This window comes from Mustela putorius, unplaced genomic scaffold, assembly GCF_011764305.1.
Source record: "Mustela putorius furo isolate JIRA1106 unplaced genomic scaffold, ASM1176430v1.1 tig00003988_pilon_pilon_pilon, whole genome shotgun sequence".
NCBI classification, from domain to species: Eukaryota; Metazoa; Chordata; class Mammalia; order Carnivora; family Mustelidae; genus Mustela; species Mustela putorius.
In genome coordinates this window covers 15468119-15488685 of record NW_025422127.1, presented here as the reverse complement: position 1 = coordinate 15488685, position 20567 = coordinate 15468119, and the positions used below count along the sequence as shown (strand labels likewise).

General features: G+C 36.6%; 1 protein-coding gene and 1 pseudogene across 15 annotated transcripts in view; one reads left to right on the top strand and one right to left on the bottom strand.

Moving 5' to 3' along the window:
• Positions 1-20567, bottom strand: part of ERC1 (ELKS/RAB6-interacting/CAST family member 1) — a 558286-nt gene that overhangs the window by 271863 nt on the left and 265856 nt on the right. The window lies entirely within an intron of this gene.
• On the top strand, positions 4350-5443 carry LOC101675994 (annotated as a pseudogene).

Below are 20567 nucleotides of genomic sequence, written 5' to 3'. Positions count from 1 at the left end.
AGGAAATAGCTAGGTATAAATTTCACTTAAAATGCATTATATATATATACTGAAAATTATAGGATTATTGAAAGAAATTAAAGAAAATTTAAATAAATGGCAAAATATCATGTTCAGATATCTTAGGTTTTTAAGTTGACTATACATCCTAGAGTGATCCACAGATTCAATGTAATCCATGGAAAGATGCTAGCTGTCTTTTTTTACAGAAATTGACCAGCTAATCCTAAAATTGATATTAAAATGAGGGAGCCAGAATAAGTTATCTTGAAACAGAATAATAAAGTTGAAAATTTCATACTTCTTGACTTCAAAAATCTATAAAACTTCAAGGTAGTGTTGCCATAAGGATAGAAAAAGATATCAATGGAAACGAACTGAGTTGAGAAATAAACAAATTTGAGTCATGTGTCCAATACAATGTCCCACATTTTGGATTCGGTGAATTATTTTTTTAATGGTGCTATTTACATTGCTCCTCTTATCTTCATGCTTCCTATAAAATGACAGTTATATCTAAAGTCTTCATTGGACTGAGATCTGAGTTGTCTTTTTAACAATGGTACTTCACAAATAAAGCTGTGTACTTCATGTTGTATCAAATGAAGAGACATATCAAGTGAAGAGACACTTATAGCAGTAACATTGATCAGATACGGGTTCAGAAAACAATAATCTGATTTCCTCTTTATAAATTTCTCAATACATATTTTATCAAGTTCTTTATTACTTCAATAATTATCAGTTAAGACTAAACATTTTTCATTTGTTTAGGAATCATTTGTGCTGCTTTTCCTTGAAGCTGAAATCTTTGCTTCCAACCTCCACTGGCTTCTCTTATTCTTGTTGATTTTGGAAAAATTTTAAACATACCCATAAACATATATTCTAGAGACCAACATTTCATCAATTAAACACTTAGCAAATTTCTTCTCCCAGCGTGTACCTTAACTGTCCCTTTTATTATGGTATCTTTGTACGATCAAAAATATCTTTTTTTTTTTAAGTGGGCTCCATGCCCAGCATAGAGCCCAGAGTGGGGCTTGAACTCATGACCCTGAGATTAAGACCTGAGCTGAGATCAAGGGTCAGACGTTTAACCAACTGAGCCACCCAGGTGCCCCCAAGTATCTTATATAAAGCCTTTAAGATTTGTGACTTTTATATCCTCTTTAAGAAATCCTTCCTATTCTCAGGCTCGTATGGTATTTCCTACTTTTATACTGCCTTTAGGAATAGACTGAATTAGTGGTCCCAATTATTCATTCCTCTATGGTATTAGTATTCATCCACATCCTTCCCATAGCATAATAATGGGAAGAAAATACTCCTCTGACCCTTGATTTTGGCTTGGCTATGTGATATGCTTTGAGTATTGGGATGTGAGCAATTCAGAAACAAGCTGAAGTTCATAATACATGTGGTTAGGCTACATTTCCACCATTGCCAAAAAAGCAACATTCTGAGTAGCTATTCCCTCTCAGTTGGGTTCTAGAAATAATCATGAGGGCACAGCCACCCCAGTCAACAACTAAAGCAAGGCCAACTACACTAACTCTCCAATCTATGTGATGAAGAAATAAATGATTATTATAGGTGTGTTAGGGTTCTCCAGAGAAAGAAAAGCAATAGGATATATTCTGAATATAATATGTATGTGTGTGTGTGCAGGCATACCTTGTTTTATTGCACTTCAAAGCCCTTGTATATTTTACAAATTGAAGTTTTGTGGCAACCCATGTCAATCAAGTCTGTTTCCTTATTTCCAAAAGCATTTGCTCACTTCATGTCTGTTACAATGTTAATTCTCCCATTTTTCATTATTATTATATTTGTTATAGTGATATATGATCAGTGATTTTTGATGTTACTACTCTAATTCTTTTTGGGGCACCACAAACTGCACCCATATAAGAGAGCAAACTTATCTGCCAAATGTAGTATGTACTATGCCTTCTCCACCAACCCCTGTCACTCTCTTTCTCCTTGGGCCTCTCTATTGCTGAGATATAACAAGACTGAAATTAGGTCAATTAATAATGCTACAATGGTATCTAAATGTTCAAGTGAAAGAACGAGTCACATATCTCTCACTTTAAATCAAAAGCTAGAAATGATTAAGCTTAGTGAGGAAGACTGGTCCAAAGCTAAGATACCTGAAAGCCAGACCTCTTGTACCAAACAGCCAAATTGTGAATGCAAAGGAAAAGTTCTTTTTTTTTTTTTTTTTAAGATTTTATTTATTTATTTGACAGACCGAGATCACAAGTAGGCAGAGAGGCAGGCAGAGAGAGAAGGGGGAAAGCAGGCTCCCTGCTGAGCAGAGAGCCCGATGCGGGGCTCAATCCCAGGACCCTGAGATCATGACCTGAGCCGAAGGCAGAGGCTTTACCCACTGAACCACCCAGGTGCCTCTGCAAACGAAAAGTTCTTAAAGGAAATTACAAATGCTATTTCAGTGAATACACAAACAATAAGAAAGTGAGAAACAACCTTATTACTTATATGGAGAAAGTTTTACTAACCCTCCATTCTATGGAATGACCAAAACAGCTGTAACATTCCTTAAGGCAAAGTCTAATCCAGAGCAAGGCCAAACTCTCTTTAATTCTGTGAAGGCTAAGAGAGGTGAGGAAGCTGCAGAAGAGAAATCTGAAGTTGTCAGAGGTTGGTTCATGTGGTTTGAGGGAAGAATTATCTCCATAACATAAAAGTACAAGATGAAGCAGTAACTGCTGATACAGAAACTGCAACAAGTTATCCAGGAGATCTAGCTAAGATCATTAATGAAGGTGGCTACACTAAACAACAGATGTTCAATGTAGATGAAACAGCTTTCTACTAGAAGAAGAAGTCATCTTAGAGTGGAGAAGTTAATGCTTGTCTTAAAAATATAGGCTGATTCTTCTGTTAGGGGCTAACACAGCTAATGACTTTAAGTGAGGTCAGTGCTCATTTACCACTCTAAAAATCCGAAGGCCCTTAAGAATCAAGCTAAGTCTACTTTGCCTATATTCTATAAATGGAAGAGCAAAGCCTAGGTAACAGCACATTTTTTTTTTAACATTTTTTTTTTAAGATTTTATTTATTTATTTGTAAGAGAGAGAGAGAGAGAGAGTGAGAGCGAGCACAGGCAGACAGAGTGGAAGGCAGAGTCAGAGGGAGAAGCAGGCTCCCTGCGGAGCAAGGAGCCCGATGCGGGATTTGATCCCAGGACGCTAGGATCATGACCTGAGCCGAAGGCAGCTGCTTAACCAACTGAGCCACCCAGGCGTCCCAATAGCACATTTGTTTACAACATAGTCTATTAAATATTTTAAGTCCACTGCTGAGACCTACTGCTCAGAAAAAAAAATTCCTTTCAAAATATGATTGCTCACTGACACTGAAGAGTTCTGATGGAGACATACAATGAGATGATTGTAGTTTTCATGTCTAACGCAACATTCATTCTGTAGCCCATGGAGCAAGAAGAAATCATTTCAGATTTTAAGTCTTATTACTTAAGAAATACATTTCAGGAAGGCTACAGCTGTCACAGACAGGGATTCCTCTGATGGATCTGGGACAAGTAAATTGAAAACCTTCTGGAAAAAAAGTCTACCATTCTAGATGCTGGTAAGAACACTTGTGATTCATGGGAAGAGGTAAAACTATCAACCTGAACAGGAGTTTGGAAGAAGTTGGTTCCAATCCTCCTGGATGACTTTGAGGGGTTCAAGACTTCAATGGAAAAAGAACTGCAGATGTAGTGGAAATAGCAAGAGAACTAGAATTAGAAGTGGAGCCGGAAGACGTGACTTAATTGTTGCAATCCCATGATAAGATCTGAACAGATGAGGAGTTGCTTCTTTTAGATGAGCAAAGAAAGTGGTTTCTTGAAATGGAATCTACTCCCTCTGAAGATGCCATAAAGACAGTAGAGACAACAACAAAGAAATTTAAAAATTATGTAAACTTACTGGATAAAGCAATAACAGATTTGAGAAGACTGACTCCAACTCTGAAGGAAGTTCTACTGTGACTACAATGCTAACACAGAGAATCATATGCTACAGAGAAACTGTTTGTGAAAGAAAAAGTTGATGTGGCAAACTTCATCGTTTTCTCTTTTTTTAAGATTTTATTTATTCATTTGAGGGACAGAGAGAGAAAGCAAGCATGAGTGGGGGGTGGGAGGCCGAGGGAGAGTGAAGAGAAGATTCCCCAATGAGCAGGTGGCCCGACATAGGGCTTGACCACAGGACCCCGGGATCATCACCTGAGCCAAAGGCAGATGCTTAACCAACTGAGCCACCCAGGTGCCTCCATTGTTGCTGTTTTTGAAGAAATTCCAATAGGTAGTGGGATGGAGAGCAGACCTCAAAAAGCCTGGAAGAGCCCCACCAACTCTGGTCTAGTTACCATCATACCCCAGGAGGAGCTGCAGCTGCCTAAACCAGCCCCGTCACCATCACTACAACCATGAGCAATGAAGTGGAAACCTTCCAGTCACCCAGTCCCGGCCCATGTCCCATCACTGCCGACACCAAGCCTGACCCCACAGTTGGTGGTGGAGGCCTCACATCACTGCCAGCAAGTGTAAGAAGATGTGGGAAAGAGCAGAATGGTCCAATGTGAGATATGGATATTGTGTCTTCAACAGGAATAAACAAGGAAGATGTATTTGTACACCTGACTGTCATAAAGAGGAGTAATTCCAAGAACTACCTTCATAGTGTAGGAGGATGGAGGGACTATGGAGTATGATGCTGGTGAAGGGGAAAATGTAAGGAGGTAGCAAATGGTATAGGTGCTGGTGGAGTTCCAGTACAAGGCAGTAAATATGCAGCAGATCGTAACCATTATAGGCACTATCCATGGCACATGGGTCCTCCATGCAATTACTAGCAGAATTGCCAAAATAGTGAGAGTGGGGAAAAGAATGAGGAATTAGACATGCTTTCAAGGCCAGACCCAACAGTTCCAGACCTTCTGCAGGCAACAACTCCCATCTTACTATATGTGGAGACCATGGGGGCATCAACCACAGTCTTCCAAACCGCTTGGGCAGGGTGAAGTGCTGGAAGGTGCTGACAACCAGAATTCAGGAGCACAAGGTAGACCAGTGAGAGACAGTATGTATCAGGGTCACAGACAACAATTCTGCAGGGGCCTCCTTACCAGAGACAACATAGAGAAGACAGCAATAAAGAAATTAAGGAAAATCAAGGACATAAGACCCACGGTAAGCAGCCACCTCAACACTGGTACTTCCACAACTTCAATTACTGACATGAGTGTCAAGGAAACCCCAAACAACAAAGTGGCAAAGAGATAAAAGCAGCTGATCCACCAGCAAAGAATTCATCTGCCCCAATCCCCCAACTTCTGACTAGGGCAGGGCCAAGTAAATACTGGTTTATCAATTCTCTACCATCATCTGGTTCAGTCATCCAATAAGAAGAAATGAGTTTGATATTCCAGAAATAAATTAACAAAAAACTGGAGCTGAAGCTCTTAAGTGCTTGTTTTTTGCCCATCAACAAAATAACTAGAACTATCTGCATTATCTATAGCATGGGGTTTTTATTGTTTCTGCCTAAAAACATCCCTTTTTAGTAAGGACAAACTTTAAAAAAAAAAAAAAAGCCTACTACACTTACAAGGGTTTTTAAATTGTTTCATATCTGGGCAAGATGAGATTTTTATTTTTATTTTTTTATGCTATTTATTTATTTATTAAAGATTTTGTTTATTTATTTATTTGACAGACAGAAACTACAAGTAGGCAGGGAGGCAGTCAGAGAGAGGAGGAAGCAGGCTCCCTGCTGAGTAGAGAGTCTGGTGTGGTGCTCAATCCCAGGACCCTGGCATCATAACCTGAGCTGAAGGCAGAGGCTTTAACCCACTGAGCCACCCAGGTGCCCCTTTTTTCTGTTTTTTAAAGATTTTATTTATTTATTTGACAGAGAGAGATACAGTGAGAAAGGGAACACAAGCAGGGGAACTGGAGTGGGAAAAGCAGGCTTCCCACAGAGCGGGGAGCCCGATGTGGGACTCGATCCCAGGACCCCAGGATCACAACCTGAGCCAAAGGTGGATGCCTAACAACTGAGCTACCCAGGTACCCCAAGATGAGATTTTTATAAAAGCCTCATTTCTATTTGTATTAAAAAGTTAACTTGATTTTTTTTTTCAAAAAAGTCAACAAACAGCAAACAAATCTTACTAAAGGTCCTAAATACTTGTCAAAAAAAGCCCCAAAAAATGAAAATAGAGAAACTGCTACAGCTACCCCCACCTTCAGCAACCACCACCCAGATCAGTCAGAGCCATCAACACTGAGGTAAGAACCTCCAACAGCAAAAATATTACAGCTTGCTGAAAGTGCGGATGCTAGTTAGCATTTTTAAGCAATAAAGTATTTTTTAATTAAGGCATGTATGTCATTTTTTTAGACATTAATGCTATTGTACACCTAACACACTACAATACAGTGTAAATGTAACTTTTATATACGTATACACTGGGAAACCAAAAAATTCATTTGATTCACTTTATTGCCTTCTATATTTTATTGTAGTGGTCTGGAACCAAATTGACAAAGTCTCCTAAGTACGCCTGTATAGGCATGCATACACAAACATATACATATACACACATACTGTATTCAATATATATCCTATTAGTTTTGTTTCTCTGGAGAAATATAACCAGTAATTAAATATACTGTTAAATTAAGATAATCAGTTATATTAATATACCATAGCAATTATATCAATATATGAAGTACACTGTATATATTATATATTAAATGTATATTTTATAAGAAATCATACACAAAATGTAATGTATAATACATATTAGAAAACATACATATATATTTTTTAAAATTAACTGGCTTGTATGATTATAGAACCTGACAAATGCCAAGATCTCCAAACTGAATGAGCAAGCTTGAGACCCAAGAGAGGCAAGCAATTGTGAAGTTCTGGTCCAAAGATTGACAGACTCAAGACTCAAGACTCAGTATTGCAATTAGGGTCCAAAAGCAGGCAAAAGCCAACATCCCAGTTCAAACACAATCAGACAGGATTTACTCCTTGTCAGGGGAGGGGAATCAACTGACTGGAAAACTGGAATAGAACAGAGGGCAATGTGAATTACTCAAGTGTATTGATTTAAATGTTAATCTCATCCAAAACACCCTCAAAAAAATAACAGTTTGTTGGACCAAATTATCGGGGCACTTTGTGGCCCAAGCAAGCTGACACATAAAATTAGCCATCACAACTTGTGTTATTTTGTGGTTACTGTACAATACCTAAATGACAAGTTATCCAAGAGTGTTAAGTATTGTGTCTGACATCTAGTCTTTAAACTACCTGGAATTGCTTTTTTGTGTATGGTGTTGAACCAATCTCATTTTCCCCATAGGGACATCCAATGTCTCAGCGCACTATGGGGCTCAATCCCAGGACCCTGAGATCAGGACATGGGCCAAAGGCAGATGCTTAACTAACTGAGCCAGCTATGCACCTCTAAATATAAACTTAAAAAGAAAAAAGAAATTTCCTTCTATTGCTAGTTAGTTAAAAAAATTAAAGTTTCTACATTTCTTAAGATGATCATACGACTTTTCCCTAACATCTTTTAATGTGGCAGATTATGGTAGTTAATTTTCTAAAGACACCAATCTTGACTCCTGCAACAGGCCTAAAATGTCTTCATGTTTATTTTTCTCTTTTTCATACACTAACTTTAAATTGGAAATATTTTGTTTAGGAATTTTTGCATTTATGTTCACGGTTGAGACAGGCCTAAATGTTTCTTTTCCTGTACTAACCTTGTAAATTTTGATACGAAGTTATGTTAATCTTATAAAGTATGTTTGTGATAAATTATTCCCTCTTTTTAATTTTCTGGAATTGTTTCTGTAAGATTGAAGTTATTTGTCCTTTTATGTCTACTAAAAAGTCACCATTGTTAACTCTTCAGGATTGAAATTTGTAGGAAAAATTTTATTACTGACTCATTTTTTCATGTTTTCTTTGTCACATGTAGTGAGTCTTGCTAAATTCTTTTGTCATATGTACTGGCGAAATATTCTTTTATCTTTTTAAAACTTGCAGGATTCATAGTTATAAGTCCTTTATCACTTCAAAAATTGTTTACTCTGCCTTTTTCAATTTTTTTTTTAAGATTTTATTTATTTATTTGACAGAGATCACAAGTAGGCAGAGAGGCAGGCAGAGAGAGAGAGAGAGAGTAGGAAGCAGGCTCCCCACTGAACAGAGAGCCCCATGCGGAGCTTGATCCCAGGACCCTGGAATCATGACCTGAGCTGAAGGCAGAGACTTTAACCCACTGAGCCACCCAGGCGCCCCCACTCTGCCTCCCCCTACACTTTTAATATCACCAAAAGCCACTTCTCTTAATGTTTTCAAAGGACCGATTTGGGGTATTGTGGATTCCTTTTGGTTTTTTAAATTTATTTTTGTGAGAGAGAGAGAGCATGCACATGTGCACACACATGAGCAGTGGAGGGGAGAGGGAGAAGCGGACTCCCTGCTGAGCAAGGGGCCTCATATGGAACTAGATCCCAGGAGCCTCAGATCATGACCTGAGTTATAAGCAGACAATCAACTGAGCCACCCAGGTGGCCATGGATCCCTTTTTTAAAGGGTGGGGAGGGGTGCCTGGGTGGTTGTGTCATTTTAAGTATCCAACTCCTGATCTCAGCTCAGGGCTTGATCTCAGGTCATGAGTTCAGGCCTGGTGTTGGGCTCTACACTGGGTATGAAGCCTACTTAAAAAAATAAAAAATAAAAAGGGTATAGGGAATTTGGTTGTCTGTTAGATTCTCCATTTTGGGCATCCATGGACCTTTTTCCTTCCAAGAAGTTTAAGTTTAAGAGCTAATGTTCAAGTTCAACAGCTCCTCAAATACCTGTATTTTAATTCCCTGTCTTATTCATCTCCTGAGATTTCCTTACTTTCTTTCCAACTTATGATACATATTTTATCAACCATCTTCAGTTCTTTCTGTGGAAGTTATTTTCCCAGCATCCAGTCTGCTCTGTTTACAGACATGTTTTAACTTTCATTCCATACTTCCACTTACAGAATCTTGCTTGTTAGCAAAATGTAATTTTCTTAAAGATTGCTTCATTTTCCCAACCATTTTAGTGCCAGACCCGCAAGGTATTCCTAGCTTATTATACATACATACAACCAAGATAATACATATGACCAAGTAAATGTTAAAGCATTTTTGTTTTTAAGACTAGAATGGTACCACAGGCAAGGATTTCCAAATAATTATCTCATTTGTGCTTGGGCTCCAGCCAGGGAAACAGTTTCAAGGTCAAAATGAACTACTCTGTTACTTCTCCACAACTCCAGAGTATACATCCAACTATCTCCATTTGAATATATGTTCCATTACACGCCTACCACACATTAGTTATACAGTTTTAGGTATAGTCACTGAGAGATGAAAGTAATGAAAGCTGAACAGAAGAAATGAAGAACATTAAACAATGAAGAAATTCTCCACCATTTAAAAATGTGCTCCAGGTTACAGTATGATCTTTAAAAACATATGTTTCAAGATACAAAAAAAAAGCCAGGCCAGAGCTGGGATTCAAGTATGCAACTTAACTGCCTCCAGTAACATATTAAGAGAAAGCACAGGGCTTGATAGTGTGCAGTGCCAGCACGACCAGATGGTCTGCTTAAATCACAAGCTAATAAACTTTTACTCAGAATAAGGAGGAACAAATTATGATTTTACCACAGACCCATTTTCCTTAAGAAAGCAGACATTAGGTGCTTCAGGTGCTGGCAAAGACTGCATCTTCAAGTCTCCCACCTTCTTCCATTCCCCAACAGAGAGCAAAATACTTTTTTGTCATTTGCAAGATGCTTATGGAAAATCTTGTTATGGTTTCTTAGGAGGGTAAGAAGCATAAGTCTCCAAAAGAATGAAACAATTAGAAGAAAAAAGGAGTGTACAAAGGAAGATTACCTAGAGGTTAAGCATTCATCATAGAAGTCAGATTTTCATTTGAGAAGTCCACCAGTTCTCTTGATTTCAAAGAAATACTAGATTAGGAACCACTCTGCTACAGAATTACCCCCCAAATTTTTTAAATTAAAAAAAGTTTTTCTTTAAAAAGCTCCTGAGTTGAGGAGCATTTCTTAAGTATCAGTGAGAACTTACACACATATATTCATATACACCTACTACCATCCTCTCCCAACAAAATCCTCTAGGTATCACACAATCACCACTACTGTGAATTTAAATTTACAGAATTACGCTGCATATTAGCCTACATACTAGAAATATTCTCTTTCCCCATTATACTCTTTTCATCAATGCATGGTAATTCTTTGACAGGATATATACCAATAGTACAGTATTTTATTAACAGGGAATAGCTGTAGCTATTTTAAAATAATAATAACAACAACAGCAGCAACTTACCTTGTCTGAAAACTTCAAAGTGTTCAAAGCACTTTACAGATATCATTTCATTAAATCCTCACAATAAGCCCGTAAGGCTAGATATTAAGTATTATTATTATCTCACTTTTATAGAAGACAATACTATTGGTTTGGAGAGCTTAAGTAACTTAACAGCTAGAGGGCATAGAACCAGGATTCCAACCTAGGCAGCCCGAACCCACTGTATTCAGAGTTAATTTTGCTTTGCTACAATGTATCACTGTTCCATAACAGCTTTCCACAATTATATCTAATAAATTGCTCCGCAGAGTGCTCCCATGCCCAGTTTTGCATCTTTCCTTCCTTCCTTTCTCCCCCTTCTCTTTTACCTTCTAAACCTTTCATTCCCACCCTGTGCCGGGTACTATGTGTTAGGCATTGAAGATGTAACAGAAAACAACACAGACATATTTCTCTATAGCTCTTGAGCTTTGAGTCCATATAGTCATTAATAAAATTCATAAATATTTAATTATAAACTATGTACAATGTTATGTAGAAAGTACATATACCATGAGAGTAAGTAACATGAGGTTTTGATCTATGTTTGGGGGGCCTAGAGAGTTTCCCAAAGAAAGTAAGAAGCAGGTGGGGCGGAAAATGGCATTCCAGCTAGTCTAATAGCCCTAAAATGGGAAAGCAGAGAGAGAAGATTAAAGATACAAGCCCTGAGAACAAGGAGAAGGGTACAAATGTAGGAGAGGGAGAAAGGGGCTAAATGTAGAATGATCTTGTAGGCTACATGAAGGATATGGGATTTTTCACAAATACAACAGAAAGGTACTAAAGGGATTCTGACTAAATAGAGGGGCCAGAAGACTCAGAATGTGAAAATGAGAGCTACTAAAATAATGGAAAAGGGATTCTAAGCTGAATATAGGAAGAGGCAAAGACGGGGAATACAAAAGGAAGGAAAGAGAGGACTAATGGATTAGATGAAGCAAAAAGAGAAAAAGTTGTTCAAATGATATGGAAAGATAGTACAAATGAATAAGAATGCTAAAATAATAGGCAATTGTGTTTAGAGAGAAAGATACTGTAATGAGTGAATTTGGAGGCAGGCTAGATTATAAGGTTTAGAATGCCAGATATGGGATGAAGAAAGTCAAAGGAGACAAAGGTAAAGAAACTGAAAGGATTAGAAAACAAATGAATTATCCACGCAGATTCTGAAATCAGTGAGATAAAAAATCTTCAATGAAAACCTTCCATGCTATATCAGAATGGCATGGGACTTGAAGAAGTAGGGGTTCTCACAATAACGTGATAGAATAATGGTCTGAAAGTGTAACAGGAAACAGGAAGGGTGAGAGTCCTACCTCTAACCCTACGGTTCAGGAGAAACATGCATCACCAGAAAGAGTTGCTGGAAGTTGTCAAAGGAGAGGCAAAATTACACTTCATGCAAAGAAGGTGAAAGATGGTTCAAGAAAGGAAAAAAAAATCAAATATAGCATGATTTCACTCATATATGGAATTCAAGAAACAACAGGAACAACAAAAATGAAGAAACACACAAAAGAGACAAAAAAGAAACAAACTCTTAAATACAGAGAACAAAATGATGGTTACCAGAGGACAGGTGGGTGGGTATATGGGTGGAATAAAGGGGATTAAGAGTACACTTACCATGATGACCACTGAGCAATATATAGAATTGTTGAATCATTATACTATATACCTTAAAGTAATATAACACCATATGTTAATTACAATTAAGAAAGAGGTTGGGGAGGTGGGGGAGGAGGAGTGAAAAGAAATTAAGAATGTATATGTCAGGGCCTGGCACAGAATTGAAACTCCGTAACTACCTGGTGAATTGGTGAATGAATGAAGATAATGAATCTGAATTTTGGTGACAAAGTGGGAAGATGTAGGAGTAAGAAGAATTAAAGAATACGTTGAGGCAAAGAAAGTACTGAACAGATACGGATAATGGTGCAGTACAGATAATTGGAGGCTTATTTTTTTGGACAATGTCTAATGAAATCTAGGATGAAAGGCACAGTAAAATTAATTCTACTAAGTTCTTTAAAAAGGGTGGAGGACACTGGCCCTACTGTGCCATAACTTCGAAATAAAGCAGATGATACCAAAGTAAGAATTAAGAATTACTTCCTTAATGTGTATGACTTACATGATAGCACTGCTTTAATTTTCTATTGTTTATTGAAAATAAGATATTGTGATTCCTGAAGTAACTTAATTTACCAAATTAACACTGAATTTAGCAGTATATTAAGATTAGGGGGGCGCCAAAGCCTCTGCCTTTGGCTCAGGTCACAATCCCAGAGTCCTGGGATCAAGCCCCGCATGGGGCTCCCTGCTCAGCGGGGAGCCTGCTTCCCCCTCTCTCTCTTCCTGCCTCTCTGCCTACTTGTGATCTCTCTCTCTCTCTATGTCAAATAAGTAAATAAAATCTTTAAAAAAAAAAAAAGATTAGGAATTGTAAGGTACTACTGCTATCTTTTACTCCCGACCTTATGAAGAACCAAAATATGAGTAGGAGTCACATACATAACACTGAAAAAGAAACCAAAGAAAACACATTTCTCCAATTCAACTTGGGAGTCATTAGATTTCTTAACTTTTTAAATAGAGTGGCATTTCTCTAATAAGTCAACAATGTCAAAAGTTTCTGAGTGTGAATAAAATCAGCAAGACACTTGAAATAATTAGTGTTCCACTGGTGAGGAATTTACAAAATGTTTTTACCATCTCTAAAAATATGGCTCACATTCCCATAGGACAGTTAATGATGCTGGGTATTTCTGTAAAAGCATATGGTTTATAAGAACCCACAGTTAAGAATGACTTGTAGAAGAAATAAATGTACACTGACTGGGCTGTGTTTCTTCATTGGCAATTCCCTTTAAGTTTCCAGTAATATTGTGCTGTGGTTACAAATCTTTAGCTGAAGATAAATATTTTTAAATAAAAATATAATTGACATACAATAACCTTTTGGTTTCAGGTGTACATCCTGGTGATTCAGTATCTTTATACATTATTGAATAATGACACAATATGTGACACAGTATGTCTAGTAAATAGTATCTGTCACCTGTCACCATACACATATAAAGTAATTATAATATTATTGACTATATTCCATATGCTGTATATTATAACCCCATGACTAATTTATTTTATAACTGGACATTTTTACCTCTTAATCCCCTTTACCTATTTCCCCACCCACCAATTCTTCCCTACTCTAATAACCAATAGTTTGTCCTCTGTATCTATGAGTTTGTTTCTGTTCTATTTGATCATTTGCTTTTTTTTGTTTATATTCCACATATAAATGAAATCATACAGTATTTGTCTTTCTCTGACTTACTTTGCATAGCATAAATACCCTCTAGGTCCACCCATGTAGTTGCAAATGGCAAGATTTCATTGTTTTTAAAAATTTTTTTAAAAGAGTGCAAACACAACAATGTGAAAGAATTGCTTCCCCCATCCCCTAAGTTATCTCAATTTTTCTTTATCAACCCAGAGGGCTTAGGTAGATAAACCCTCTAATATAACCCCTTATCATTCCTAAGTGGAGCTTTAAAAATCCCACACCAATAAAATGTGGGTGTACATTTTCAAAGCAAAACAAATGCCCCCTACTGCTATTAATCTCATCATTTGTGTCACCGAGGTTGGAAAGCAGGTTTAAGAAGGGCTATCTCATTGCTAATTCCACTTAAATGATTTTTTTGGTAACAAAGCATCAAAACGACTAAAAATCTGATTTAAAGCACTCAAAACTACTTTTTGTTTGTTTGTTTTCAGAAGACTGTTACTTGATTAATGTCTCCTATAATTTGCTTACTTCAGCAACCAAGAATTCATACCAGAATCAAATGAAACAAAAATTAGTAACTGCCTGGGTTCACATAGACTCCATGGCTCTTCTCTACTCCTGTAAGAAAAAAGGATAGAAATAATCTAAGCAACATCACATTTTTTCTCCAGCAGCAGTAACAAGATGTGGCAACCATCATTTTACACTCTTCTGCATCTGGGTCTGAGACCTCCTTATATCTCATTAGAGTTTGTGACAAATGAGTAATTCAAGGAAATATAAACAGAGGTGGGAAGACAAGACTTTCCCTTGAACTTCAAGCTCTAGTAAATTCTCTTCTGAAAAATAAAAAGGTTATTTTCTACATTACTAGAAAGTCAAGATGACAGACTAAAGTACACAACAAAAAACAAACAAACAAACAAAAAGAAACAAACAAAAAACAGACTAAAGTACAGGCTAGGAAGGCTGTACAAGATACCCAGCATTTGAAAAAAAATTTCCTTCATAGTTGAAACCATTTGGCCATTTCACATGGAGAAAATATTAATTCCTTTTCATGACAGAAAACAGCAATCCCCTCACTAGCATAATGTTACCAACAGAGACCAGAGCATTTAGGTCTTAAGCCCTTTTTCTAAGATCAAATAAACAATTTGAATAAAACAGCTTCATACTCCTATCTTAAGTTTGCAACAATAAAAGATTACTGACACTTTAATGGAAAATTTTAATCCTTCTCATTTGCACTGCTGGAAAAAAGTCAAACAGCTACCTAGAAGTAAACAGAATGATATTTCATCAATTGCAGATGCTTTTTGTGGAGAAAATATATTATTTCAATATAACCCCTGAAAAAGGTTATAAAAAAATACTGGCAAATGAAATAACAGTTATATGAAAATCAAAAATTAATATTATACTATTAAAAATAGTAACATCAAATACCAAAATTTTACTTATCACAAATTTACTATTAGTCAAAGAAGAAATCCAAAATGATGAGATTTAATGTCTGGCAACTCAAGGACACCAAGAGAGAACTCATAAACATCACATAAATGTGTACACACACACACACACACACACACACACACATATATAAGATTATTCTGGCCATAATGTTGAGCAATAATGCTCGACATTTGTATATTGTCTTTATAAGCTACCAAAACACTTGTGGGCTAATAATTACTTCATTCCACTACAGAGGCTTAGAAAGACTATGAACCTCACCTTAAATCACAGCTAGTAAACAGAAGAGCTAAAATCCACATCACTGGACTTTTGGGTCACTGCACTTTACACTAGCCCTTATTATCTCTTTACTCATTCATTAGAGAGGGTGGAGATAAGAGGAGGGGACAAATGAGTGCCAAAACAGAGCATGGGCCATGCCACACACAAAAACTATCTGTTGTGTAGGATAAATCCTGCTGTGCATATTTCTCTAGGAAAATATGTTTACTGAAAACATCCAAGAAGGTGCAGCCAAGGAGAACATAAACTGCATATAAAAATCAGTGGGAAGCCATCTGGCTCTCATGACTTCACCTTCAGTGATATCTTGGATGACTGCCTCTATCGTCAATAATTTGGTTTATCAAACTTCTCAGTAGGAGATAACAGAATAAGGGCCAAACACCCCAAGAACTCATTACAAGCAAACTAAATATCATCTGTTACAGATCTGCCACATAGATTCCAAAAGTGCTTCCCAGTGCAGTAGTGGTTATATAGTTTAGTCAGAAGTATAAAAACATGTCTACTTTGAAAACCAGTATCTATAGAGTCTGGCACTCATCTCTGTGGTTCAATTTTAGGGTGTGCCAAGGTTTTATTTCTTTTCCACTGCAGTTAATTTTTCATTTGATTATAACTTTGGAAAACACAGATGTGGTCCTTTTGTTGAATGAAAAGGAAAAATCAAGCCAAAATTTAGAAACATAGATATTTCCTGAACTTCCAGAATAATATAATCATGTACTATTTTATCAAAAACTTTTCAAGAGCAAAAAGCTGTAATAAAAAAGGCATACCCAAATGCACTACTTTCAAAAGTACTGTTACAAACCACTCATGTGTAAAAAGATTATTATTTTATTATTATTATTATTATTTTTTTGGTCATACCATCACATGTGGTTATTTCCTGGGAGCTCCAGTTTCCCTTCAGAATTTTTTTACTTGTTGTCTACTGACCCCATCTGGCAAAATTAAAGAGGAAGTTATTACAGTGCTCTAAAGCTTCTGCTAAGTCAACCCTTTTATTATATGTAAGCAGAAATTTTAAGAGAAGAAAAGAACACAAGATCAGGGCAAAATAATCTAAGGATTCTTAGTTTTATCCTATAATACAGAGGATGAGAGAGAAAACATTGCCGTTAAAAAAGGTCATGCCATTGACTTGTAATAATTTTAGATTTCAAGCCAAGCCCTACTTTCGCTTCATACTACATATAAAATCTCCATATTTTTACTGCCCTGTTATTTATAAAGTTTCCTTTCTTCTTTTTCAAGTACACTACACATAACTCCATCAAATGAGTATCCTTCATGGCTATCAGTATTCTAAATGAAAATATTCATGTTGCTGCCTTTTCATTGTTATTCTTCAAGATGCTTGTTAGTATTTTGATCTTTTATTGGAAGAGTTTTATTAAAACTCTGAGATCTTCCCTTTGTTGAATACAATAAGGTAATTATATCAATATCGTATCCAGCATAACTGGATGAGTAAGATTTCAAACAGTACAAGGTAGTTTAAAATTTCAAGTACAAAGTTACTAAAAGGGGAGGAAGAGAAATGTCTGTTTAAACCATGCAAATTGGACTTGAGACAACAGGTTTTAGTTGTCTGCCATTCCTACTATCAATATTCAGAACATGATTCTACTAAAGGAGACTAAAATTACCAGGAGAAACTGAAGGAGTTTTAAAAACACACTGAGAGCTCCATTTTATTCACCATCTGACTTACTCCACATTTGTGAAAGTGGCTACAACATTAATATGAAGTTTTGATTCCTTTTTTGAGCACTCATCCTCTGAGACATTTGAGTTTTTAGACCTACTGTTATTTGAACATATTTGGGTAATTTCCATTAAGAAGTAAATTGAAATGCAGAATAATATTGGGTTGCCATTGCTATAGACTATATCATTCCTTTAACTTAAAGAGCTTTTCATACATCTTTCTAAGATCAAAAGGAGGAGAAGTCTAAACATGGAGATTTCTGCTATGGCAGGGTATAGCCATTTAACTTCTTCTTTCAACAAGCCAGAGATGGCAGAATTCTCTTTGAAGTGGCAGCCCTGTTGGCCTTTGAAATCCCTTGTCAATTGCAGAATGGCTCTGGTGGGGTTTGTTTTGTAGCCAGCTGTCACCATGAAGGCAGACATGACGTATTTCCAGCAGTCTCACTTCAGGGTCTGTCAAGTGACTGATTTCATAACCAGTCACCATAACAAAGGAGATTCAAACTCACTGACATTAGAGCAAGAGTCTACAATGAAACTTACTAAGTTCCTCTTGACAGAGCTTGATTTAAATACTGAAATGGTTACACAATGGCAAAGAGAAAATGATTGTGAATTTAACTGTCACCATACCAGATTCTTGGAATATTAAAAATGTAGTACTTTCCCCATGTTTACCAATAAAATGTTTGATAATAGCATCTTTTTAAAAGTGAAATCTTTGAACAAAGTACCTTCAATTTTTGCACTGACCAAAAATGATGACTTCTGCAGAAATCAGCAATCTCTTAAATGCAAAGTTCATACTGCTTATTTACGACTGGATTTTCTTCTAAGACACGTAGCTGAGAAACATGTTTGTATTTATAATACTTTGAGACCACTCAGCTACTCACCTCAAAAACCCCCATCACTACCAACACAGAAACTGACTTAAGGCATAAAAGGATAAATAGTAAAATAAATACATATATGTTAAGAAACTTCTATAAACTATAAATGTAGCCCATTAGAGTATTGTATAAAAGAAAACAATCTTAATATTATAAATCTCTATTTAAGGCAGGAGAGATGAGACAAATCTTGAAAAACCTAATGAATGAAATCACCGGTGATGATCATAAGTATTAGTCCCACCAGATGGAAATAAAGTAGAATCAAAAACATTTTCATCCTAATTTGATCACAGTTTACATCTGCTCTGTAGAGTGTTTTGAAATTTTACATGTTTTTATGACATGGCTTATTGCTATCTCAGAGTTGAAGACTAGATGGTATATAACATCACTTTCTGTTAGCTCCCACTATCTGAAAGATCAGTCACGGTGGGACAGAGTGCTACATATTCACTGCATGAGACATAGCAAGTCCTCTTACTTTCCACTGTAAGGATAAGTCAGGGATAATGAAGATTTCTAAATTTTATTTTTCCATTGCAGCTACCATGCTTTAATATCAAATACTCTTTACCACAAAAAATAAGCTTTCAAGTAATACTATCTAATTCTTTAAATCTACGATTGTGAAATCTTTTTTGAGTTTTTCCGGCAGATGACAAAGTACTTCATCAAATCCCATGGAAAGGAATTGTAAGTAAGAAAACAATTCAAAACATTTTTGTAATAATTCAATATATTTTTATAATAATACAAAATATTTTTTGATAACTAATGTAAGAGTCATAAAACTGCAATTAAATTTCACATTGTTTAGTAAATAAAGTGATGCTTCTGTTACCAGGAGTGCAGTCAGGAGGTCAGAATAAAATTTTATTCATTCACTCATTATTAACTCATTCACTCAACAAATATTCACTGAATGCCACTATGTACCAGACATGATGGCAGGAGTTACTAAAGATACGACAATAAACAAGACCCAACACCTGTCCTCAAGGAGCTTTCATTCTAATAGAGAAGGTGGAGATAAACTCTTAGAGTGACAGAGAGTAAGTAATAATAACACAGTGTCATCAAACAAACTGAGTGCTGCTGAAAAACATGGGAGAGACATGTAACTCAGACTTGGGGGGTAAAAGAAGGTTTTATGGAAGGAGAAGTAGGATTTATCCAGACAAGAGGATGGAATAAAGATGAAGACACTGCTTCACTGAGAGGGAACAAATGCAAACCTGTCTTCATTCTTCTGAAAAAATACCCTATGAGCCCCGATGTTCTTTCTCTCTCCAGGAAACTAAGAATTTAAGTGATTAAATACTATTAATTATTTATCACAATGATCAGCAGTTAATAGGTAATCAATATGTCAGTATCTCAAGCCTTGTAATTATATTAAGAGTAAGATGCTATATACGTCCAGTGTGTCACATTTTCTAGTAATAATAAAGAGGTACTTTCTTAATTTATGTGCATTTGAGAGTAATTGGAGTATGTTTCTTTTTTTTTTTTTAAGATTTTATTTTTATTTATTTGACAGAGAGAGATCACAAGTAGGCAGAGAGGCAGGCAGAGAGAGAGAGAGAGAGGAGGAAGCAGGCTCCCTGCTGAGCAGAGAGCCCGATGCGGGACTCGATCCCAGGACCCTGAGATCATGACCTGAGCCGAAGGCAGCGGCTTAACCCACTGAGCCACCCAGGCGCCCTGGAGTATGTTTCTATTTTAGCTCACAGCACATCTCTGAACTAAAGCCATATACCCAAGTCCCTAGTTGACAACACCTTCATGAGAAAGAGGGCACAAATATCTCACATACCACCTCCCTCTTCCTGATCTTCCACATGCAAAATATCAGCACATCCCATTATATCTATCTCCAAATAAATCTCTCCATCTCCATGGCTAACACCCTACTCTGTTCCTGGATTACACAATATCTTCCTAACAGGTACTCTGCCTAGTGTCCTTGTTCATTTATTTTTTTCTTACTTATCCCTGATTTATTTTTCATATAACTGCCAGAATAATCTTTTTAAAACATGAAATGGTGGGGCACCTGAGTGGCTCAGTGGGTTAAGGCCTCTGCCTTCAGCTTGAGTCATGATCCTAGGGTCCTGGGATCAAGCCCTGAGTCGGGCTCTCTGCTCAGCAGGGAGCCTGCTTCCTCCTCTCTCTCTGGCTGCTTCTCTGCCTACTTGTGATCTCTGTCTGCCAAATAAATAAATAACTAAAAAAATTTTTTAAAGAAACATGAAATGGATTTTTATCATTCTTCTTCTTAAAGTGAGTTAAAGGCTAGCCATTACAATTAAGATAAAATCTAAAATCATTGACATGACCATCCTACATAATCTGGTTCCTCCCTAACTCTCCATGTCATACCATCTGTTCTTTCAT